Below are 25,284 nucleotides of genomic sequence, written 5' to 3'. Positions count from 1 at the left end.
CTGTGGGTTCGAAGTTGGTCCATGTAGGGACTGTCATGGGCTGGGGGATCAATATTTCCTTGGTTGCTTGGGGGGTGGGAGTTATTTGTTTGATGATTTTGTTCAAGAAGAACTGGGCTAGTTTGTCACATGTTATTGAGGTATTCCCAGTGATGGGTGGGGTTTGGATGGGTTGTGTCAGTTTGGAGATGAAGTTAAAGAGGGCTCTTGAGTTGTATTGGTGATCGTGGATTTTCTTTGCATAATATTCACGTTTGGCCTTGTCTGTGTCAGTTTTGTAGATGTGGAGTATAGTTCTGTATTTGTCCAGGTGGGGTGGGGTTGGGTCTTTTCTCCATTTTATTTCAGCTTGTTGGAGTAGTCGCTTGATGTTTTTCAGTTCATGTTTTTACCATGGCGCTTTGTGGGGGATTTCAGTTCTGATTTCTTTAGTGATGATTGGACATTTCGATTTTGCGACTTCGGCGTTGATGGTGAGCCATGAGTTTGTGGATGTGTTTGCTGTGTTAAGAGCTTATAAGGCGGTGGAGAGGGCTTCTGCGAGGTCTTCACTGGAGCATGGTTTGTGGAATTTGATATATTTTTTGTTGCTGTTGGATTTTGTATGGTTGATATTGAGTTGAAGTGTGGTTTGAATGACCTTGTGATCAGACCATGGGATGTTAGTTGTTGTGAGGGGGTTGTTGGTACATGATGCTTTGTTGTTGATAAATGTGAGGTCAAGCGTGTGGCCAGATTTCTGAGTTGGTGTGTTGACTATTCGTTTGAATCTGATTGCTGACATGGTGTCGAGCAGGAGTTTGCATGTGGGTCACTGGGGGGTTGAATCTATGTGGAGGTTGAAGTCCCCTAGGATGATTGCGGGTATGTCTATGTTGATGTGGGATGGGATGATTTCAATGAGGGAGGATAGATGGAGGTCTAGGCATTTAGGTGGGGTGTAAATCAGCATAATTTGAAGGTTTCTTGTTTTGAAGAGGCCTATCTCTAGAAGAGGTGGTTGGTTGATGGGGTGATATGCGAATTTGAATTTCTTTGAGGCTAGAAAGAGCAGTCCACCTCCTTTTTTTTTGGTCTTGGTAGTGAGAAGATATTATATGCTGAATGGGGTAGTTGGTTGATTATTGCTGTGTCTGATTTTTTGAGCCAAGATTCAGTGATGCAGAGGATGTCGGGGCGGTTGTCCATTAGGAGATCAGGTAATATGGGGATTTTCTTGGAGAGAGACTGAGCATTGATCAGAATGAGAGATAGGAGGGATAGAGTTGCCATGTGAGTGTTTGCATTTATGGGGATGGCTGTGAGGCATCTTGGTCATTGGTGTGTATGCTGATTGTTGTTGATGTGGTATTTATAGTTTGTTGTTTGTGGGCGTGGATGCGTGTGGTGTTTTGTGTTGAGGAAGGGGTAGTTGCGTTTTGGTAGGGGTGTGCAGTGGGTGTCCATGGTGTGTGTGTGTGTGGGGGGGGGGGGGTGACAGTTTGTGTATGCAAACTAGGGTTGCTGGGGGTGGGGGTTGTTTGTGAGTGGTGTTGTAGTGTAATGTAGGGTGATGTGTGGTGACTATGGGCGTACTGGGTGGAGGTGATGGAGGAAGATAGGATTAGAAGGGGTGGGAGGGGTGGGAGGGGGAGAAGATGGAGATCTAGGCATCATAGTGGAAAATACTTTAAAATTGTCATCTCAGTGTGCTGCAGCAGTCAAAAAAGCAAAAAGAATGTTAGGAATTATTATGAAGGGAATGGTTAATAAAACGGAAAATGTCATAATGTCTCTATATCGCTCCATGGTGAGACCGCAACATGACTACTGTGTACAATTCTGGTCGCCGCATCTCAAAAAGGATATAGTTGTAATGGAGAAGGTACAGAGAAGGGCGACCAAAATGAAACTCGCCATGAAACTCGCCTTGGAAGAATGGAGGCAGTGGTTGGAGGGAGCCAACCACCCCTTCACCATTTACACGGATCATAAAAACCTCTCTTTTCTCCGCCAAGCCCAGCGCCTGAACCAGAGACAGGCCCGGTGGTCTTTGTTTTTTGACCGAATGACTTCACGCTATGATATCGCCCTGGCTCAAAGAATGTGCAGGCAAACGCCCTGTCACGCTCCACCGAGAATGAGGAAACCCCTGAGACGCCTCAGTACATTTTGGATCCCAAGAAAGTGTATCTCGCCACCACCTATGTGTCTTCCGAAGAAAAGACCGTAGTCCCACGCTAGGGATGTGAATCATTTTTTGACGATTTAAAATATCGTCCGATATATTTTAAATCGTCAAAAATCGTTAGAGGCACGATACAATAGGAATTCCCCCGATTTATCGTCAAAAATCATAAATCGGGGGAGGGGAAGGGCGGGAAAACCGGCACACTAAAACAACCCTAAAACCCACCCCGACCCTTTAAAATAAATCCCCCACCCTCCCGAACCCCCCCAAAATGTTTTAAATTATCTGGGGTCCAGTGGGGGGGTCCCGGTGTGATCTTCCACTTTCGGGCCATGGCTGCGTTAATAGAAATGGCGCCGGCGCTACCTTTGCCCTGTCATATGACAGGGCAAAGGTAGCGCCGGCACCATTTTGGTTCCTGTCCCCCGACGTCACGAGCGCAGGAGATCGCTCCCGGACCACCGCTGGACCCCCAGGGACTTTTGGCCAGCTTGGGGGGGGGCCTCCTGACCCCCACAAGACTTGCCAAAAGTCCAGCGGGGGTTCGGGAGCGACCTCATGCACTAGGGCCGTATTGCAAAATGGCGCCTGCCGTATGGCCGTATTGCCGTATTGCAAAATGGCTGCCGCGACTGGGACCACAACATCATGGGAGAACTATGGCTCAGAGGAAAACTCCTGGGAATTACTGGCTAATATTACAGACAAGGAGATGGTACATCAATTCCACCTGGCATACCCAAGCAAGCCCAGACCACCTGGAAGAAGTCTTGGAGGGGTCCCTTTGAAGGGGGCTACTGTTTTGTCCATCGGTCGCAGACAGCTGCAACTGCTCTGCCTTACCTCTTTTTCTCCCCTTTCTCTCTCTTTGGGCTAAATGGCTGCCTCCGGTGCTGAGTGCCTAGGGTCTCGGCATTTTCAAACCAGCTTGGGCGTCCCCATCTGCCATGCTCACTCCCGTTGCCTCCTAGCTCATGAGCGCGCACATCTCCTATGCTCTAATACACATCATGGCGGGATCCTCAGGGGTGGCCCCACCGCATGACGTCAGTACCTCTGGGTATATCTAGCATCTGCCTTCACTACCACCTTGAGTTAGCAAGGACTTCGGTGTAAGCTACTCTGACCGATGTAAGCTGCACGCTTAGATGCTGCTTCACTCCAAGAGCCTTGCTCCAGTAGAAGCTCAAGATACCCACTCCTCGGGGGTCTCTCGCTTCCAACTACCCTTCAGGGTCCTCTCTAACTAGACAACTGCTCCTTGGGGGTCTTTCTCTCTTTTCTACATTTCAGGATATCAGACCATCAGGTACTCGCTCCTTGAGGACCTACCAGCTATTATATCCTGCACTACGGACATTCGGTCCCAACTTTCCACCATCAGGAAGACACCATTATTCCTGTGAGTACCTCTATGATCCAGTGCTCCAGCTCCAGCTGCAATGTTACCCACACTGAGGGCTTCCACCTATAGTGAAACATCTGGGTGAGACTTCACATCTGAGCCTGTTGAACATACTGGCACTTCTGGGATCAATGCCATACCTTCCTGCTTTACCATCTATCTACAAGCATTACAATAAAGCCTATATCCATACTGTGTCTGCTATCTGAGTTTAGCCTATCGCAGTGGTTCCCCACGGGGCCCCTCCCCGAGGGCAGAGTCATCTTCATTGCGACCAAGGGTCCACAATGCCACAAACACAACACATGCTAATAAGTGCTCTCTGTTCACATGATACAAAGATGCCCCAATACTTTGTCTCTACTGATATACTTACAACATTGATGAATACTGCAAAATGTGAGTTGTAATTCACTCTGAAGTGTCTCTACACCTGGATTTTATACATGACTTCTTTTAGGTTTGAGGGTGGACTAAGAAGAAAAGGTGAGGGCTCTCTCAAGTCTTTCATTAATTCCTCTTCCTGTTACCCTGACAGAATTGCTTTCTGCCTCCTCTACCTGTTCAATGGAAGATAGCACATTGAAATCTAGACCCCTCCTACCCAAACTTTCCCACAGCTTCTAGCTATTCTATCTCCTCTTATTCTGGAAAGCCCTGATATGGGCTGTGTGTACTCTTCTTTTCACTACTTTCACACACACAGCCTGTACCTGGTAATACTATTTTAAAATGTGCATTCAGCATAGACTGAATGCACATTTTAACTCAGGAGAAGAGATAAGGGAACCGAGATAAGTTGGCCGAGGTTAGTCATCGCCACTTACCTGGATAAACCAGTACTTATTAAGCTAAGAGTGTATTCGGCCAGCATACCTCTCTGCATTGGGAGGACACATATAATGCCCTCAATAGCATGGAATTTCCATGAGATAGACTAAGCTGTCCACACATTTTAATGCTCATTTTGTAAGTATTAAACTCCTTGCTGCATCAGCAGTAAAGTTTACACTTACAAAATGAGTGTTCAAGGAACAGGTAAACTTGTACATTTGCTGAACATACTTTTTTGTATAGGCCTGTAGGATAAGCTGCATAAAAGAATGCTTGACCTTTATTGGTCCTACTTTTTGTTCCCTCTCCCTTATTGCCCTGGCTCCAGTCTGTCTAGGGTCAAGTGCATTCATCAATGGTTGCTAGCTGCCTTCAGAAGAAGTAGCAGTTTTGCTTGCCCAATATATTTTAATGGAAAACAAATCAAATTAAATAAGCATTTTCATTAATGTTTTTGTACACTGGCCATAAACTGAAATGAATCTGTGAGATTTAGCTTTGATTCCTTATTAATATTAATTAAATGCACATTCTTAATCATTATAACAACAAGTTTTGTCTAGCACATTTAACAAACAGACCCTGGCTTCTACCAAGTAGTCCTATCTCCCAATAGCAGTAGTAGGAAAGGCAATTATACTCCTATCTGCAATGGCAAACTATAAAAAAGAAAAAAGAAAAGCAATTCTGCACCATAACTAAAAGGGAAGAAAAGAGTTTTCACATTTGTAATTGAAATATTATTTCTACTAACTTCTTCAGAAAGAAGCAGATTCTTCTTTCCAAATCTACTTATTCTGTTTCTACAGAGAAGAATGAGGGTAGCCATTATGAATCTACAAGTAATCATAGTCATGAAGTGGAAGTGTCAAATTGCAAGATTTTATCCTATTAGCGGGTGAGGCTAGGAAAAGACAAATATATTGTCTTCACTGAATGCAGGTGATAATCCATGAGACTAATGTGTTGAATGTCAAGTATAGAAGCAGAACATTTCTCAGTAGTAAATTGATCAAATTTATTACCATCAATGTAAATCTAAGGTAAATTATCAAGGCTAATATTACATGAGTTCTTTATAGAATGAAAATTAAAGTCATAGACACAGAAATACAAATTTATGAGGAATTAATACTGGAGTGGGTTAAAGTGGTAGAAAGAAGAGTCATTAGTCAAAATCATCCAAAAGGCAAACATGGACTAAGAATAAATTACAATTAAGCTAAAATTAAACATGGCAATTAAAGCTGCCTGGGATTCAATCAAAATTGAAAACACAGAAGGATATTTTGGATGGAAGAATTATTGGATCTTTACTTACTATGGAAGGATTTCCAAATCCAATCCTACTAACTAGAATAATTCAGCAGCAGAGTTGCTGTCTGCTTTCTTCACTGCATGGATAAGGAAGTACATAGTTCCTCAGATGGTCTGTCTAAATTAACAGTATCTAAAGTATAAAAATTATCATTACAGATGTTGAGTGAATGAATGCTTTCCCTTTTGTCTTTTATGGGATGAAGTACAGTAGTCAGACTGTGGGTGATTTTGTAACATTAGTCATGTTAGGCAACAAATATGTACATAAGCTATATCAATTTTCATAATGGATTTAAACACATACATCCACTTTGAAAATTATCCTGGAAAACTATGCACACACAATAACATTTTCTATTTGGGATCCCCAGTTTTACCAGGAGAATGTATGTGCATAATTTTTACAATAAAAAAGAATGCGTGTAAATCTCAAATCTGCCTAGACTCAATCCCCTGGAATGCCTCACCCCATGCAGGTAAATGTCTGCATACAATATCAGTTGTATGATTTTCTAAAAAACCATTTCTGGGGATAAAGCACTACTTTAGTCACAAAAGTCCCTTTGAAAACTACCCTTATTGAATCTACACAGGTTAAGTGATTTATTGTGACTCCAATTACTTTCAGCACCAAATGATTTAATTATCTTGAATAGGCAATTAATAAGTTCTATTGGAAAGAAATCAGAAATCAAGATCAGAGTCCACTGTTCAAAAATTTAAAAGGTGGTGTAGTACAGCCTAACTTTCTAAAAATACTTTGATGCTTTTCAATTTCACACCTAAAGGAGTGCATTGATTTTTAGCATTGGAAAGATCCAGCATGAGTTGAATTTGAAAGTATGCCACCAGCCTAGAGGCAAAGCAGCAGCACACTGCCAAGTTAGACATCAGAGTTTGGAATTCATGCCTCCGGCTTGTGGAAGCTGGGTGCATCTGCCTCCTGGAGGTAGGCTGCTAATCATGCTGGTTTGAAAGCACGTCTTGCCAGACAACTTGTGAAAAGAAGTTAGCTTTGATTCCAAAGGGAACATTTGTCTGTTGTGTTCCTTCCGTAATAAAAGGTACCACAGTTATAACACATAAATGCAAGGCAGGTGGTGAATTAAACAGAGGAGGTAGACAAAGGAAGGTCAGTTTGTGCTATACAGCAGCTGATATATTAAAAATCAAAAACTTTCTTCTTTTTCTTTTTTTTTTCAAATGTGTTACATGATCCACATATTAAACTTTTCTGTATAAATCATGTACTTAAGTTATACCTTGTCACTGTCTTTAGTTGTTTTATATACTGGTTTTCAATATTATTATCTTGTTTTATGTATAACGCTATGGCGTATGTTGTTTTGTTCTCTGTACACCGACGTGATATCTCTGATGAGCGGCGGTATATAAAAACCAATAAATAAATAAATCAATAAGTAAATAAATAATAAATAAATAAATAAATAAATAAAATCTCTATATATGAAATGAAGTACATGTCCGTATGTATACGTGTCTTCTTCTCTACACTAAGCATATCTAACTTGTTGAATTCTACACAAAGAAAATTACAGTATAGGCAGGTCATTATAGACTAGAGATGTGAATCGTGCGATCGATCGTCTTAACGATCGATTTTGGCTGGGGGGGGGGGAGGGAATCTGATCGTCGCGGTTTTGTTTTTTTTTTTTTTAAATCGTTTAAATCGTAAATCGGGGGAGGGCAGGAAAACCGGCACACTAAAACAACCCTAAAACCCACCCCGACCCTTTAAAATAAATCCCCCACCCTACCGAACCCCCCCAAAATGTTTTAAATTACCTGGGGTCCAGTGGGGGGGTCCCGGTGTGATCTTCCACTCTCGGGCCACGGCTGCGTTAATAGAAATGGCGCTGGCGCTACCTTTGCCCCATATGACAGGGCAAAGGTAGTGCCGGCGCCATTTTGGTTCCTGTCCCCCGACGTCACGAGCGCAGGAGATCGCTCCCGGACCCCCGCTGGACCCCCAGTGACTTTTGACCAGCTTGGGGGGGCCTCCTGACCCCCACAAGACTTGTCAAACATCCAGCGGGGGTCTGGGAGCGACCTCCTGCACTCGGGCCGTATTGCAAAATGGCGCCGGCCATACGGCCATACGGCCGGCGCCATTTTGCAATACGGCAATACGGCCATACGGCCGGCGCCATTTTGCAATATGGCACGAGCGCAGGAGGCCGCTCCCGGACCCCCGCTGGACTTTTGGCAAGTCTTGTGGGGGTCAGGAGGCCCCCCCAAGCTGGCCAAAAGTCCCTGGGGGTCCAGCGGGGTCCAGGAGCGATCTCCTGCCCTCGTGACGTCGGGGGACAGGAACCAAAATGGCGCCGGCGCTACCTTTGACGTGTCATATGACAGGGCAAAGGTAGCGCTGGCGCCATTTCTATTAACGCAGTTGTGGCCCGAGAGTGGAAGATTACACCGGGACCCCCCCACTGGACCCCAGGTAATTTAAAACATTTTGGGGGGGGGGGGGGTTCGGGGGGGTGGGGGATTTATTTTAAAGGGTTGGGGTGGGTTTTAGGGTTGTTTTAGTGTGCCGGTTTTCCCGCCCTCCCCCTTCCCCTCCCCCTCCCCCAATTTACGATTTTTGACGATAAATCAGGGGAATTCCTATTGTATCATGCCTCTAACGATTTTTGACGATTTAAAATATATCGGACGATATTTTAAATCGTCAAAAAACGATTCACATCCCTATTATAGACTGGACCCTTTCTGAGGGTAATTTTCAAAGGGACTTCTCCAGGTAAAGTGGTGTTTTACCTACAGAAATGGCTCTTTAGAGAGCTACATGACCAATAGGTGTATGAAATTGCTTGCATACACACTGTATGCATGTAATTTTGCATAAATGAGAGCTAGATTTTCCAGTGGGTGGAGTTTGGGTAGAGTTAGGATTTATTTGCACAATTTTTGATTGTAAAATAAATATATGTGCATAAATTCTCTTAGCAAAACTGCATGCACCACTTAACAGGTGTAATCATGTATGGATACATTTGCAGTGAAAAATGTCAAAGCAGACATGCATAAGCCTACTTTGAAAATTGTTTTAAGCCTGTGTGTGACGTAACAAAATTACTTCCTTTATGACTTCCATTAACTGAGATTGTCCCTTTGTGATATTATTAGGGAGAAATATTTGCATTGTCAGTGGGATACCCTGGGGGCAAGTAAGATCTGTTTGGTTTACCTTGGCCAATCAGATTTACTATAGTTTTTTTGGGTGTGTCATTTAGTGCTTGCATTATTTTTATAAATTGTCTCCCAGTCCTTCCAGTTCCTAGTGGAGTAGGATGTATGAATCAGTTGAGAATTATGTTTTTTTTAAATTATTGTTTTTAAATTATTATTTGGTTTAGAAATTGTACTTTGATGAATCATTAGTTTTATATGAATTGTACTAATTTGTATATTTGTATTATGTTTTGATATTGAACTTATGTATTTTTAGTAATGTAATGCTATGTATTGTATAATTCTTGAGATCCATATTCAGAAGCATTTAGCCAAATAAATCAGAAGTTATCCAGTTAAATGAATATTTGGGCACTTGTCTGTTTAAATTCAAGTCAGTCAGTTAAGTTTATCCAGCTAATCTGCTGAGCCGCGCAGCAGCTGAAAATGGACCTCCTTCTGTTTTGTGAACTGCTTTAGATTAAACTATGCACAAGGAAGGTGATATAAAAATACAGTTTTATGAAAAAGTGTAATCCTAGTCAAATTTTGTGTTTCAGCGAGCCAACAGAAGCTGACATTGCTTCTATCTAGTTCAAAGTTAAACATTCAAATATAAAAGATGTATAGAAGTTAAATTTAAGGATTGTCCATAAACAAAAATATGCAGAGAGAATTAAGAACATAAAAATGTAAGTGCCATCAAGTCCCATATCCTGTCTCTGACAATGGCCAAACTGGCTTTCAAGAAGCTGTCATTTCCCAAATAGTAGAGATGTGAATCGTTTTCCATATCGTCTTAACGATAGAAATCGTGTGGCAGGGCAAGAAAATCATGTTAGGCACGATTTTTTAGTTAAAAAATCGTTAAAAATCGTTTTTTCCAATTAGTGCGCACTAACTCAAGTTAGTGCGCACTAACGGGAGTTAGTGCGCACTACCTGGGAGTTAGTGCGCACTATCTGAAAATGATACAATTTGACACTTTTCAGGTTAGTTAAGGTCAGTTTAGGAATGAATATGTATTCCTATTGGCTGTCCTCTTATTTATTCATGTTACCAAGCTTCCCACTGACAGTATATGGGGGATGGGAAATGGAAACAGTTGGTAGCTTGACAAAACAAGTAATGTGATCAGTTAATGTGACTAGAACTTGTGCCCTAACCCTGATACCAGGGGTATTGTGATCTTCCTGCACACAGTGCCCTATCCCTATTAATACCAGGAGTGTTGTGATCTTCCTGCACACAGTGCCCTAACCCTGGCACCAGGAGTGTTGTGATCTTCCTGCACACAGTGCCCTAACCCTGGCACCAGGGGTGTTGTGATCTTCCTGCACACAGTGCCCTATCCCTATTAATACCAGGAGTGTTGTGATCTTCCTGCACACAGTGCCCTAACCCTGGCACCAGGGGTGTTGTGATCTTCCTGCACACAGTGCCCTATCCCTATTAATACCAGGAGTGTTGTGATCTTCCTGCACACAGTGCCCTAACTCTGGCACCAGGAGTGTTGTGATCTTCCTGCACACAGTGCCCTATCCCTATTAATACCAGGAGTGTTGTGATCTTCCTGCACACAGTGCCCTAACCCTGGCACCAGGGGTGTTGTGATCTTCCTGCACACAGTGCCCTATCCCTATTAATACCAGGAGTGTTGTGATCTTCCTGCACACAGTGCCCTAACCCTGGCACCAGGGGTGTTGTGATCTTCCTGCACTCAGTGCCCTATCCCTATAAATACCAGGAGTGTTGTGATCTTCCTGCACACAGTGCCCTAAGCCTGGCACCAGGGGTGTTGTGATCTTCCTGCACACAGTGCCCTATCCCTATTAATACCAGGAGTGTTGTGATCTTCCTGCACACAGTGCCCTAACCCTGGCACCAGGGGTGTTGTGATCTTCTTGCACACAGTGCCCTATCCCTATTAATACCAGGAGTGTTGTGATCTTCCTGCACACAGTGCCCTATCCCTATTAATACCAGGAGTGTTGTGATCTTCCTGCACACAGTGCCCTAACCCTGGCACCAGGGGTGTTGTGATCTTCCTGCACACAGTGCCCTATCCCTATTAATACCAGGAGTGTTGTGATCTTCCTGCACACAGTGCCCTAACCCTGGCACCAGGGGTGTTGTGATCTTCCTGCACACAGTGCCCTATCCCTATTAATACCAGGATTGTTGTGATCTTCCTGCACACAGTGCCCTAACCCTGGCACCAGGGGTGTTGTGATCTTCCTGCACACAGTGCCCTATCCCTATTAATACCAGGAGTGTTGTGATCCTCCTGCACACAGTGCCCTAACCCTGACACCAGGGGTGTTGTGATCTTCCTGCACACAGTGCCCTATCCCTGGCACCAGGGGTGTTGTGATCTTCATGTACACAGTGCCCTATCCCTATTAATACCAGGAGTGTTGTGATCTTCCTGCACACAGTGCCCTATCCCTAATACCAGGGGTGTTGTGATCTTCCTGCACACAGTGCCCTATTCCTGATACCGGGGGTGTTGGGATCTTCTTGCACACATCCCGGTATCAGGGATAGGGCACTGCATGCAGGAAGATCACAACACTCCTGGTATCAGGAATAGGGCACTGTGTGCAGGAAGATCACAACACCCCTGGTATTAGGGATAGGGCACTGCATGCAGGAAGATCACAACACCCCTGGTATCAGGGATAGGGCACTGTGTGCAGGAAGATCACAATACCCCGGAGGAGTGAGGGTCAGGCAGCTCCCCCCTGTCTGTGAAGCCAGCCTCTCACTAGTAATGCAGGGAGGGAGCTGTCTCAGACTTCACCATCCTTCCCCCCCCCCCCCCACCCACACACCATTCACTAGCTGGGACATGGGGGAAGTCAGGAGTGAGGGTCAGGCAGCTCCCCCCTGTCTGTGAAGCCAGCCTCTCACTAGTAATGCAGGGAGGGAGCTGTCTCAGACTTCACCATCCTCCCCCCCCCCCCCTCACCCACACACCATTCACTAGCTGGGACATGGGGGAAGTCAGGAGTGAGGGTCAGGCAGCTCCCCCCTGTCTGTGAAGCCAGCCTCTCACTAGTAATGCAGGGAGGGAGCTGTCTCAGACTTCACCATCCTCCCCCCCCCTCACCCACACACCATTCACTAGCTGGGACATGGGGGAAGTCAGGAGTGAGGGTCAGGCAGCTCCCCCCTGTCTGTGAAGCCAGCCTCTCACTAGTAATGCAGGGAGGGAGCTGTCTCAGACTTCACCATCCTCCCCCCCCTCACCCACACACCATTCACTAGCTGGGGCATGGGGGAAGTCAGGAGTGAGGGTCAGGCAGCTCCCCCCTGTCTGTGAAGCCAGCCTCTCACTAGTAATGCAGGGAGGGAGCTGTCTCAGACTTCACCATCCTCCCCCCCCCCCCCTCACCCACACACCATTCACTAGCTGGGACATGGGGGAAGTCAGGAGTGAGGGTCAGGCAGCTCCCCCCTGTCTGTGAAGCCAGCCTCTCACTAGTAATGCAGGGAGGGAGCTGTCTCAGACTGGTATCAGGGTTAGGGCACTGAGTGCAGGAAGATCACAACACCCCTGGTATCAGGAATAGGGCACAGGTTCTAGTCATATTGACTGATCACATTACTTTTTTTGTCAACTACCAACAGTTTTCATTTCCCATCCCCCCAACCATCACTTCAGTTGGAACCTTGGTAACAGCAATAGATAAGAGGGCAGCCAGCCAATAGGAATACATATTCATTCCTAACTGACCTTTACTGACCTGGATAGTGTCAATAATTTGTATCATTTTCTGTTAGTGTTCCTGAGTTTCCATTTCCATTTCCCATCCCCCCAACCATCACCTCAGTGGGAACCTGGTTAACATCAATAGATAAGAGGGCAGCCAGCCAATAGGAACACATATTCATTCCTAACTGACCTTTACTGACCTGGAAAGTGTCAATTTGTATCATTTTCAGTTAGTGCGCACTAACTCGAGTTAGTGCGCACTAACTCGGAGTTAGTGCGCACTAACTCCCGTTAGTGCGCACTAACACGATTTAACGATTTTTAACGATAAATCGTTAGAATTTCTATTGTATCGTGTTCTATAACGATTTAAGACGATATTAAAATTATCGGACGATAATTTTAATCGTTAAAAAACGATTCACATCCCTACCAAATAGTTTATATATTTCTTATATGTAATACCCTAGGATAAGCATGGCTTTCTCAAGTCTACCTGGTTAATAACTATTGTCCAGTCCTCATTAGAATCTTACTATATTAATTGCCTTGAATATCCTCTAGCAACAGATTTCATAGCTTCATTGAGCACCAAGAGAAAAAAAATACTTTCTATGATTTTTTTTAAATCTGCAGATTGCTAGTTTTATGTACTGTTCCATAGTCTTAGTGTTTGAAAGGGTAAATAACTATTCTCTATGTACCCATTGCATTCGACTCATGGTTTTATAAATTTCAATCATATCCCCAGTCATCTCTTTTCCAAGCTAAAGAGCCATCATCTGTTTAGCCTTTCTTCACAAGAGAACTTTTCCATTTCCTTTACCATTGTGTTACCTTTTGCAGTATCTTTTCTATGTCCACTATGACTTTTATGAGATTGGGCAACCAGAACTGCACCCAATATTTATATTACTTTATTATATTCTCAGTTTTGTTCTCTGTTCCTTCCAAATAATTCCGAACATTCTATTTTCCTTTTTGATGACCAACATTTGCCTTTGTGACCACACTGTTTTGTGCAGCCCTGTGTACAACATCATTCTTTTTGGTCCTCTAAGATCTGTTCTTTCTTTGAGCAACAGTCCAAAAATCTTATTAGAAAGCAAATTTAAAATCCCTTGACACATAGCATGTTTCACCAAGGCTGCATCAGGAGGGACATTGATCTGGAAAGCAAAATATCATAAACACATAAAAGAACAAATCCAAAAACAGGTGAAGATAATGTTATGCTCGGTATACTGTGGACCCTTGACCCGGAGAAGGGAGACACTCACCTGAGGAACCAGGTGGCCCACGACTCCGGATGGTGGATGTCTCGGTCCCGCTACCCCTCAGTACCCCTCTCGGGCCTTGGTAGGCTGGGTACAGGCCGGAGAAGTAAAAGTAAGTCCAAGTTCCAGGCAGGGGTAGGATGCACGGAGTCAAGGCAGTCCGAGGTTCAGGCAGGCGGCAGGCAACACAGAGTCAAAGCAGTCCAAGGTTCAGGCAGGCGGCAGGCAACACGGAGTCAAGGCAATCCAAGGTTCAGGCAGGCGGCAGGCAACACAGAGTCAAGGCAGTCCAAGGTTCAGGCAGGCGGCAGGCAACACGGAGTCAAGGCAATCCAAGGTTCGGGCAGGCGGCAGGCAACACAGAGTCAAGGCAGTCCAAGGTTCAGGCAGGCGGCAGGCAACACGGAGTCAAGGCAGTCCAAGGTTCAGGCAGGCGGCAGGCAACACAGAGTCAAGGCAGTCCAAGGTTCAGGCAGGCGGCAGGCAACACGGAGTCAAGGCAGTCCAAGGTTCAGGCAGGCGGCAGGCAACACGGAGTCAAGGCAATCCAAGGTTCAGGCAGGAGACTGGAGAGAAACACGCTAGGGACCTGTTGAGAAGGCATCGGAAACACCGCTGAGGGGGTTTAAATGTCCCTCCTACCTGACGTCATCTCCGGGGCCGACCTCGTTTCCGCGGCCCGGCCCCTTTAAGGGGCGGGGCCGGCCGCGGCTCCTTCGACGCTGTCCCCGGCCGGCAGGACGCCATAACGCCGCGACCCGTGCCTCGCCGCCCGCTAGCAGAGGAGTCCCGAGTGACCTGCGGGGAACAGGTAGGGAGGCCCGATCGCACGCGATCGCGATCGGGTCTCACAACAGATAAGCTGGAAAAAAAAGAGTATATGCCTATAAATAGTTTATCTGAGAAGGAGAGTAAAAAATGCACTCAGAAAAAACAGGCATGACTTAAAGTCATTTAAATTATACTATGAGCAAGGGCACAGTCTTTTAAAACTAGAAGAACCATTCAAAGAAGGAGCAAAATGTCACATGATTAGAAAAGACCATCTAATAAGACAACTAATAAAAGCATAGCAAACAGAAACTAATGCAGCTTGCTAGCACAGCTTTAGAAAAGAAGACTTATGTGCAGGGCCGGTGCAAGGGGATTTGGCGCCCTAGGCGAGCCTTCTTCCTTGCGCCCCCCCCCCCCCCCCCGGTCTCGGCCCCGACTCCTACCTCATTCTCAATCACGCCCGCTGACTGGGGTTTTCTGGGTCGCGAGCAGATTGGGCACTGCTTGCGGCCCGCCAAATCTCCACTCCTCTTTGCCACCACTTGCGGCCCCATATGGCTCGCACCCAGTGGCGCACCAAGGGTCTCCAGCGCCCAGGGGCCAATGCATTTGTGTGCCACAGAAAATCAGTGGCATCTCTAGACAGAAGAATTTGTTTTGGGTGGGGGGGGGAGCCAAAATGACATTTCTTCATCACACCCACCTCTATAGCATGGATCCTACTTTAAAATTGGTTATAAAAAAAAGTGTTGTTAAAAAAAGTCCAAAGGGTCCTCTGCATTATTTTAAAAAGCTGGCCAGTTTCACACTTCTAGTAAAACTACTATAAAATTATTTGATAGCCTCATTCAACTAATTCTATATGATTATGAGAATGAAGTCTGGAATATATAGGAAGGGACAGAATGTCAATACAAATCCTGCACCTCCAGTTCTGTATCTCTGTGCATCCACTGAAATTCCCCCAAACAATGGAGCTTGGATGTTTCCCTTACAGCTCATCATACTAAAAGATATTTTCAAATTCTGGTGTCACCTCACAGTAACAGCAGCATAAACACCTTCCACTGCCAGACACATTGTGAACTAACATAAAGCACCGCAAAAGAGACACCCAAAATCTATACTGCAATCCCATCATAACATAACAGTAATAACACCAAGGATTCAAACAATAATAAACCTGTGAAAAAGCAAGGGTAAATATTACACTGGGTCCTGGGATAACAATACACCACCTACTGAGGAAACAAAACAAACCCGATTGCTATAGATCCCTATACAGACACTACATGCTAGCAGAATCTCTCATCGTGGTCACACACACAGAGCAGAGACAGACCCTCACCAAATACAGAATACAAAATAAAGGAGCACAAATTAGACAAAAACTGGAATGGAAACCCCAAGAAGCCAGACTCTGTGTATTAATAATGGAAAAACAGAACCACCATTCCTCATAAAACAAATAAAATCAAGAAACAAAGCATCAGTTATAATAGTAAAACCATACTAATAAAATATTTTAAAACTACTGATAAATAGAATTTCTATTAATTAAAATCATATACATTTTTTACAATTTCCCAAACACCAATAAAATATTTCAAAACAGTACATATATCAAATAACACACAATAATTAAATTAATAAGGATTTTAAAAAGCCCCTGCTGTCCATACATGGGAGCTCTTGATTTCCAGTCACCCTGATATTGTCGAGGATTAGGAGGTTATCCTCTCTCTCTCACACATACTCACATGTCCATTCTCTCTCACACATACACTGTCACATACATACACATTCATGCTCTTATACCCAACCATAACCTCTCGCTCTCACAGACACTGACACACTCAGGCTTTAAGGCACTCTCTCCCCCTCCACACACACCCCCACACAAACTCTTACTCCCCTGGATTTTCTCATACACACTCATGCTCTCACTCTCACTGGCTCCCTCACATACACACAAACACACACTCCCAGGCAAGCTCCCACTCGTTCTCACACACACACACACACACAGGCAAGCTCCTAGTCATTCTCACACTGAACCCCAGGCAGGCTCCCATTCATTTTCACACCACTCCCTCCCCATCCCCCAGGCATGCACACATTCATTCTCACACACACAGACCCCCAGGCAGGCACCAATTTATTCTCACACACACCCATACACCACAAACAGGCAGGCACCTATTCTCACACATACAAACCCCAGGAAGACACCCATACATTCTCATTCACAGACACACCCTCAGGCAGGCACCCATGCATTCACACACATACACCCCCAGGCAGACTCCCATTCATACACATGCACACACTAAAGGCAGAGACCCCCTCTCTTTCTTTTGCCAGCAACCTCAGAGCCTCTCTCATTCTTCTGCTGCCACTGTCACTGCCGCTGTATGGCTATTGCGGAGGTGCTGATTGCTGCTATTGGCACTGAAGCCCATTCTGCTGCCTCCTCTGTGCAGGCCCCATGGGCTTCCAGTTCCTCTATGCTGATCTCGTACATTGTGAGATCCGCATAGAGAAAGTGCTACTCTTGCACATTCCCAAAGATTACATGTTCCAATCAGTAAAAAGTAATTTATTTCTTTTTACATTTGCTGTCTGATCTTAGTTTTCTAATCGGTTGGTCACAGGCTTTTTTTTTTCCACCTTCCCTTTCTTATTTTTTTGCCAATTCCTTTTATAACATATTTATTTTCTCTCCATCTGTCTGCTTCCCTCAAACACACGGTCAGGTTCTCATTCTCACATGCTTTCTCTCTCTCACATACACAGGCACTCATTCTCACATGCTGTCCCTCATACAATCATTTATACACAGTCTCTCTCTTGCACATGCTGTCTAACTCTCACTCCCACATGCTGTCTTGCTCAAGCACAGGTTCTCACTGTCACATGCTCTCTCTCATACAATCATTCCTACACACAGGCTCTCACTGTCACATTCTGACTCACACACACAGGCTCTCTCTCACTCCCACATGCTGTCCTGCTCAAGCACAGGCTCTCACTGTCACATGCTCTCTCTCATACAATCATTCCTACACACGGGCTCTCACTGTCACATGCTGACTCACACACACACACACACACACACACACACACACAGGCTCTCTCTCACTCCCACATGCTGTCTTGCTCAAGCACAGGCTCTCACTACCACATGCTGTCTCTCACACACACAAAGGCTCTCCCATGCTGTCTCTGCAAACATTCAGGTCTTCACTCCCACACACACACACAGTCTCTCAACTCATCTCATACACGCACACATACACACTGTACAAACCCTCAGTCTCTCTCTCTCACCTCTGGGCCTCCTCTTCACGGGCCACTGCAGGATGGGCTCTGCAGCGGCCCCGGTCTTCTCGAGCCGCGCTGATCCTCTTCTGAACGTGGCAGATGCTCCTCCTCCTTCCGGCACGCGGCTGATGCTCCTCCTCTTTCCTGCCCGCGCGGCTCCGGCAACATTTTTCTTCCGGGGCCGCGCGGGCAGGAAGGAGGAGAAGTTCCTGCATTGGCTGATGCTCCTCCTCCTCCTTCCTGCCCGCGCGGCTCCGGCAACATTTTTCTTCCGGGGCCGCGCGGGCAGGAAGGAGGAGAAGTTCCTGCATTGGCTGATGCTCCTCCTCCTCCTTCCTGCCCGCGCGGCTCCGGCAACATTTTTCTTCCGGGGCCGCGCGGGCAGGAAGGAGGAGAAGTTCCTGCATTGGCTGATGCTCCTCCTCCTTGCTTCTCCTCCTTCCTGCCCGCGCGGCTCCGGCAACATTTTTCTTCCGGGGCCGCGCGGGCAGGAAGGAGGAGGAGCACCAGCATGTTTAGACGCGACTGTACCACGGCCCTGCGATCTTCTTGCTGTGTGTATCTGCCATTGGGATGACGTCCGCCGGCGGCCATTGGCCGTCAGCGGCTCGGCGCCCCCTAATACTCAGCGCCCTAGGCGATCGCCTAGTTTGCCTAGTGCTTCCGCCGGCCCTGCTTATGTGGCAACCTTTTGAGATCACCACTATATGGTCCTAGCTCCTAAAACCTTTGAGCAAGGAGTAGGAGTTAGGCAGTAGAGGGAAGGTTGCATTGTTTTCAAAATAGCACCACTGCAGGGGTAGTTGGAATGGCTATCTTCCTGCCTATACAAAAGCATGATGCATCATACTTAGGTGTGGTATTTTGAGTTAAAAATCAGAGGAGTGATGATTGCTCCCTGTTGTCTGGACCTTTCATCTGAAAGATCCCAAGTGTTATCTAGAGAAAGTGAACCTTGAGTAAGACCTTTCTGTTACATCTGGAGGCCCCCATCTGGAGTCTTTACTCTGGGGACAAGAGGTATAAGTGAGAGTCATGCAGTGCTTAAGATCTGTGTGGCTGCCAATATTTTTGGAAAGAGATTTTCCGCCCAATATAGGATACACCGGACCATCTAGGAAGTCTTTCTTTGCCAAGTCCGGGAGGGTGAGTTCTCCCCTGGCCCTGCTGTGTGGAACACCTTCACAGATAAGGAAAGTTGGAGAACTTACTTACAAACTGTTTTGTCAAGAACTGATGTTTAAAGTACTTTAATTTGCTCTTGAAGAATTGCTACAGTGAAATTTTGTTTGGACACCTAAACCGAAGCATTCAGCGTATTTTGTTGGCATTCACATCCCTCCCATTCACACTGAGGAAAAGAGTTCCCAGGAAAGAGAGAAAAAGTCACCCGCATACCTTGAGCCATGGAAGAGGATTCCTTCCTCCCCTGTCAAAAAGAGCCTGACACCCCATGGCTATGGGACAGTGAGAGGAGATGGCCTTGGAACCCCTGTTATTACTGCCTTCCAGGCCCAACCAATGAAAGAGAAACTTCACAAATTAAGAACATAAAACAGCAGTCAGAAAAAAAATAGCTGCCAACAGGTCTTAACCAGGCAATTGAATGGACTGTAGCTTTTTTTTTTTTTTTTGCTGACTGCTGTTTTTTTAACAGCTGATAGTACTGAGCTATTTAATTCCAATTTGCAGTAGGGGAAAATACCAAGATAGTTGTAAATGAAGGCTCATGGCACCAGGATCCCAGCCCTTGTCCATTTGAACTGGAGCCCCAAAGGAGCAGGAGAAAACTTCTGGATCAAATAAAAAAAAGTGAATTGACATGATTAATTCGTTAATACAGGGCCACAGCAGCTAGGGCTAAGGGCAAGTAGAAAATACTATCCGTTGTCTATGGTGGCGTACCTGAGCCTGCATGCAGCAGCGGGAGGTTTAGTTGTATATTTGGATGGGGGGTAGCAGATTTAGTTGGGTAGCTTTACCCCCAAAGAATGCAGCCTTCTTTAGAGAAGGTGACATGGCAATTTGTAGGTAGTGGGATGACACTCATTACTGACTAGCTAATGGCACTGAGATCCTCAAATAGATATGCTGTGGAGTCTTCTAATCACTAGGCGGCCGATGCAATGAAAAGCGCGGAAAGCGGGCGCTGAAAAGTCAGCGCCCGCTTTCTTAATGCGCGCATGGTGCCTGTAAGGGAACGCTTGGTTCTCTCAGCCTGGCCGTTAGCCTGTGGGTGGTAGGCAGAGGTCAGGTTCAAGGTAATGTTAAATTTTCTGCAGAGGGATCTCCAGTACTTTGCAATGAACTGTGTGCCACGATCCGAGATGATCTCCTGCAGCAGACCGTGGAGATGGAAGACGTGATTCAGGAAGAGTTGAGCGAGTTCAAGAGCCGACGGTAGGCCAGGTAAATGGACAATTTTGGAGAAACGGTCTATTATGACCCACATTACAATGTGCCCTTTGGAAGGGGGCAGGTCCACAATGAAGTTTGTATAAAGACTAGTCCAGGGTTCTGTGGGTGCAGGAAGAGGCTGATGAAGCCCCCATGGACGTCTGGTGGGAGGTTTTTGTTGAGAGCAGACAGGACAAGAGTCTACATAGTCTCAGGAGTCTTTTACCATACTGGCCCACCAGTAGTGTCTGAGAAACATCTCGAGGGTTCGAGCCTGGCCGGGATGACTAGAGAGCCGGGGGTCATGGGCCCAATGTAGTACATGCTCTCGGAGGCGTTGAGGCACCACCGTCTTACCAGCTAGCACAGTGGTAGTGACTGCGGTGGAGATACAGGTGGGATCTATAACATGGGTTGGAGTCTCAAGAGTATCTTCCCGCTCTAACGAGCATGACAAGGCATCGGTATGGAGATTCTTCTCAGTTGGGTAGTAACAGTTCAAAATTGAACTGTACAAAAAAGAGAGCCCAGCAGGCCTGTCATGTGTTCAGAAGCTGAGCCTCTTTCAAATGTTCTAAGTTTTTGTGGTCCGTGTAAATGGTGAATTTGTGCTGTGCTCCCTCTAGCCAGGGGTGCCACTCCTGGAGGACAAGCTTCACGGCCAGAAGTTTGCTGTCCCCGATGGTATAATTGAGTTCTGTGGGAGAGAACTTGTGGGAGTAAAATGAGCATGGGACAAGGACCCCCTTCATGGAGTACTGGCTGAGAACTGTTCCGGTGCCAATGGCAGATGCAACATCCTCTATGATAAAGGGATGAGTCGGGTCCGGATGGTGGAGACATGGGCCAGTACAGAAGGCCTCCTTAAGGACCTGGAATGCAGACTGGGCTTTGGGACTCCACTCACGGAGGTCACATCCCTTCCTAGTCATGGTGGTGAGTGGAGCAGCTGATGTGGAGTAGTCTGCGATAAAGTGACGGTAATAGTTCATGAATCCCAAGAACCTTTGAAGAGCCCATAGGCCAACTGGCTGGGGCCAATCATTAATACCTTGGAGCTTGTCTGGGTCCATAGTGAATCCTTGGCTGGAAATGATGTAGCCCAGGAATGGGAGGCTAGACTGCTCAAAAAGGCATTTTTCAAGTTTGGCATAGAGGTGATGGTCTCTAAGTCACTGGAGAATGGTCTGGACAAGAGAGCAATAGGATTCCAAGTCTCTGGAAAAAATCAAGATGTCGTCTAGATAAACTACAACGAAGGAATATAGGGGGTCTCGAAAGATCTCATTCATCATCCTCTGAAGATGGAAGGGGGCATTGCATAGCCTGAAGGGAATGACTACATATTTATAGTGTCCATCTCGTGTATTGAACGCGGTTTTCCATATATCGTCTGGTTGAATGCAGACAAAGTTATAGGCCCTGCGTAGGTTCAATTTAGAAAAAATTCCAGCCCCCTGGAGCCAATTGAAAAGCTCACTGATGAGCGGCAGTTGGTATCGGTCTTTGTGGGTGATGGTATTCAGGCCTCAGTAGTCAATACACTGCTTTAAAGTACCGTCCTTCTTCTTTACAAAAAAGAAACCAGCACCCGCAGAGGAGGTAGAAGGCCATATGAAATCTTTGCCTAGGCGTACATGGCCTGGGTCTCCGGAAGTGAGAGAGGTTAAGTTCTGCCTTTAGGAGGTGTGGTATCGATTGGGCAGTTAAACTTCCAGAGAGGGGGTAAGATGTTGGCATCCTGTTTGGAAAATACATCTTGGCTAGTCAGCGAAGGGCATAGGTAACCCAGGAAGGGTGGTGGATGTTAGCAATGGTATGGACAGGGATACCCTCCGTAAACAATGTTCCTGGCACTGAGGACCCCATTGGGTAAGCTGGAGTGACTCCCATTAGAAATGTGGCAAGTGCAATTGTAGCCAGGGTGGACCGAGAACAATGGGGTGTACTGACCATTTCAGGATTACGAGAGGGATTTCTTCTTCATGGAGAGCCCCTATGGTCAGTCGGATGGCTAGGGTATGATGGGTGATGGATCAGGTAAGGGTTCTCCATGGATGGAGGCAATTCGCAACGGTACTTCAAGGGGTTGAGTAGGAATTTGAAATAGAGTCACTAATTCTTCAATAATGAAGTTCCCACTGGCCCCAGTATCCATGAGGGCAGTGGTCAAGAAGGAATGTGTCTCCTTGAAAAGGGAGACAGGCAACAGAAGTTGAGGGCCAGTAACTGTAGTGCCTAAGCTCGGGACCCCCGCCGGGCTTAGGATCTGGAGTTTCCCGGACGCACCGGACAGGTCTGGATAAGGTGGCCAGGACCCCCACTGTAAAGGCAGAGACCGGACTTCCGTCTTCGGAGGCATTCGGGAGTAAGGCGACAGCGGTTTATTTGCATGGGTTCTTCTTTTGGCGGGGCAATCGCTGGAACTGCCCTTAATCTGGGACTGATGGACCAAGGTGGTTCCGGGACCGATCGTCGGACAGCCTTTAGTTCCTGGTGCCGTTCCTGGAGGCGGTGGTCAATCCGCCCAACCAATGAGATGAGGTCTTCCAACAATGTAGGGATCTCTCGGGCTGCCAATTAATCCTTCAGAGTGGGTGACAGTCTCTCGAGATAGAGTGCCCACAGGCAGTCTTACTGCCATCCCAATTCTGTTGCCAGGGTTCGGAATTCCATGGTGTATTCTGTAAGTGAGTGGGACCACTGGCGGAGGTGGAGGAGATGGTGTCCGGTGACTGCCTATCAGCCTAGATCATCGAAGGTGAGTCTGAACATGGAAATGAATTGAGGAAGCTGCTGTAGTATGAAATTGGAATGCTCCCAAAGCGGGGAGGCCCATGCCAGGGCTTTTCCCTCCAATCGTGATAAGATAAAGGTGATCATCATCACTTCATCTGGGAATAAGGAAGGTTGAAACACAAAATGCATGTGACATTTGTGATAAAGCCTCGGCAGAGACGAGGATGCCCATTAAAATGGGGAGGAGGTGGGAGAGCCAGCAGTGCCTATGAGGGCGATGAAGTGGATGAAGCACTGTTGGCGAGAGTCCCTGGGTTGGCCATAGCGGTCCCTTCCAGTTGTGAGCGTAGTCTCTCTACTGAGGTGGCCAATGCCTCGAGAAATTGTTGCTGCTCCCGGACACATTTAACCAGGCCTGGTATAGCCTGTAAGGTGGAGGACTCCACCGAGTCCATGGCCTTGGCAATCTGTTGCGCTGGAGGTGGACCCTTGGCCTGGTGCAGGATTGGTATGGCCCTCAGGGAGGTCCCAGAGGGTGCCTGCCGCCAGGAGGCAGTGCACATGAGGAGGCAGAGGCAAGCTGGAGCTTCACCAATAACAGTCCGGGGGTTCCGTAGGTTGGGCCCTTGGGTACCCGGACCGCCTGGGCTTAGGTGGGCCTCAGAGGGTCTCCCGGAGAGGTAGCAGAGAGGGTGCCCACCAAGAGCAAGGGTGCACGGCTAGTGGAAAACAGATGAGCTAGACCATTCAGAGTATACCGGAGACCACTGGAAGGGGACAGGAACTGAAGGTCTTCCGGGAAGGATAGGCAGTGCCTAGTGGTCTAGCTTGTAGAATGCCGTGGGCAGCATCAGAACAGGCAGACCTGGCGGTCACAGGAGAAGCAAAAAGAGTATCCAAGTGAAGCGCAAGGGTCAAAGCCAGGATATCCATCCGACGGTGGTCAGACAAAGTAAGGGTCAGTTCCAGGTATCAGTCCGAGCATGGTCAGTGGCGAGCAGAGGTCAATACCGGGTATCAGTCCAAATATGGTCAGAGGCAAGCCGAGTTCAATACCGTGAATCAGTCTGAGAAGGTACAACCTGTTTGGTGGAACAGGAATCAGGAACAAACACTGGCACACAGGAAGGATCACGGGAACACAGACGCAGGAACACTGGAACAAGCACAGGATCAAGGAAGCAGGAACACAGGACGGCAACTAGCTTCACATAAATGTGACGACCCGTTTGCCAAGGCGAGGAACTGAGGGAAGGGCCTCACCTTATATGCTGTGCTTATATGATGTCATCGGGAGGCATCCGAGCCAAGGTTCCCGCCCTGGGCCCTTTAAAGGAGGGAGCGCCGGCCGCACATGCGCCTAGGGGCGGGGCTGAGGACTCTGAGGACACGGAGCCCCTCCGGGAGCTCCATTGTGAGGCCTGCGAAGCTGGAGGCATTTAGAACAGGTGTTGGGGATGTCGAGAGCTGGCAGCTGCAGCTAGGGAGGATGAAACGGAGCCCGCGGAGGAAGGCCCGAGGTGAGCAGGGCCGGTCGTGGCACCAGAGCAACCAGGACGCGCAACAGGGGATGGATTAGTGCCTATTTAACCCGCATCCAAATGCAGGTTACATAGTGAGCTTGGCCCTTAAGTTTGGACTGCTAGAGGCCATAATTTTGGGATGTTTTTCCAGGCCACCAGATGTACTCTGCAGGCTGGATGCCGATAGCCATAACAAGTTATCTACCAGAATATCTGAGGTTGGCACACATATGGATCTGTATTTCTCATTGCATATTTCCTTTCAAGTAGCAAAGTTTTGGCTCTGAGCCTTCCACTATTTGCTTTTTCTACAAAACAGGGTGTTAGAGGATGTCAAATTCTGCCCCTTACTAGCATGGTGTCCCTTATCACAGTAGCAGTGTCTTTAGCTGGCCTGAGTATCTTCAGCATGTATCAGGCATCTCAACCATACCTTGCTCCTATGGTGATGTTAGAGGATTAGGAGTGTTTAGGGAAGGTGTAACACTCCCCTTTGGTAAGGGTCTTTTGAGTTAATAAAGTCCCTGCAAATTTTGATGTGATGTAGATTACAGAAGGAAAAGTGGAGGATTCCAGGTCTTAGAGTTCAGTGTGAGGGGTAGCTG

Source organism: Rhinatrema bivittatum, chromosome 5 (genome assembly GCF_901001135.1).
Source record: "Rhinatrema bivittatum chromosome 5, aRhiBiv1.1, whole genome shotgun sequence".
Lineage (NCBI taxonomy): Eukaryota > Metazoa > Chordata > Amphibia > Gymnophiona > Rhinatrematidae > Rhinatrema > Rhinatrema bivittatum.
The sequence above is the reverse complement of the archived record's forward strand: the minus strand, read 5'-3'. Positions refer to the sequence as shown.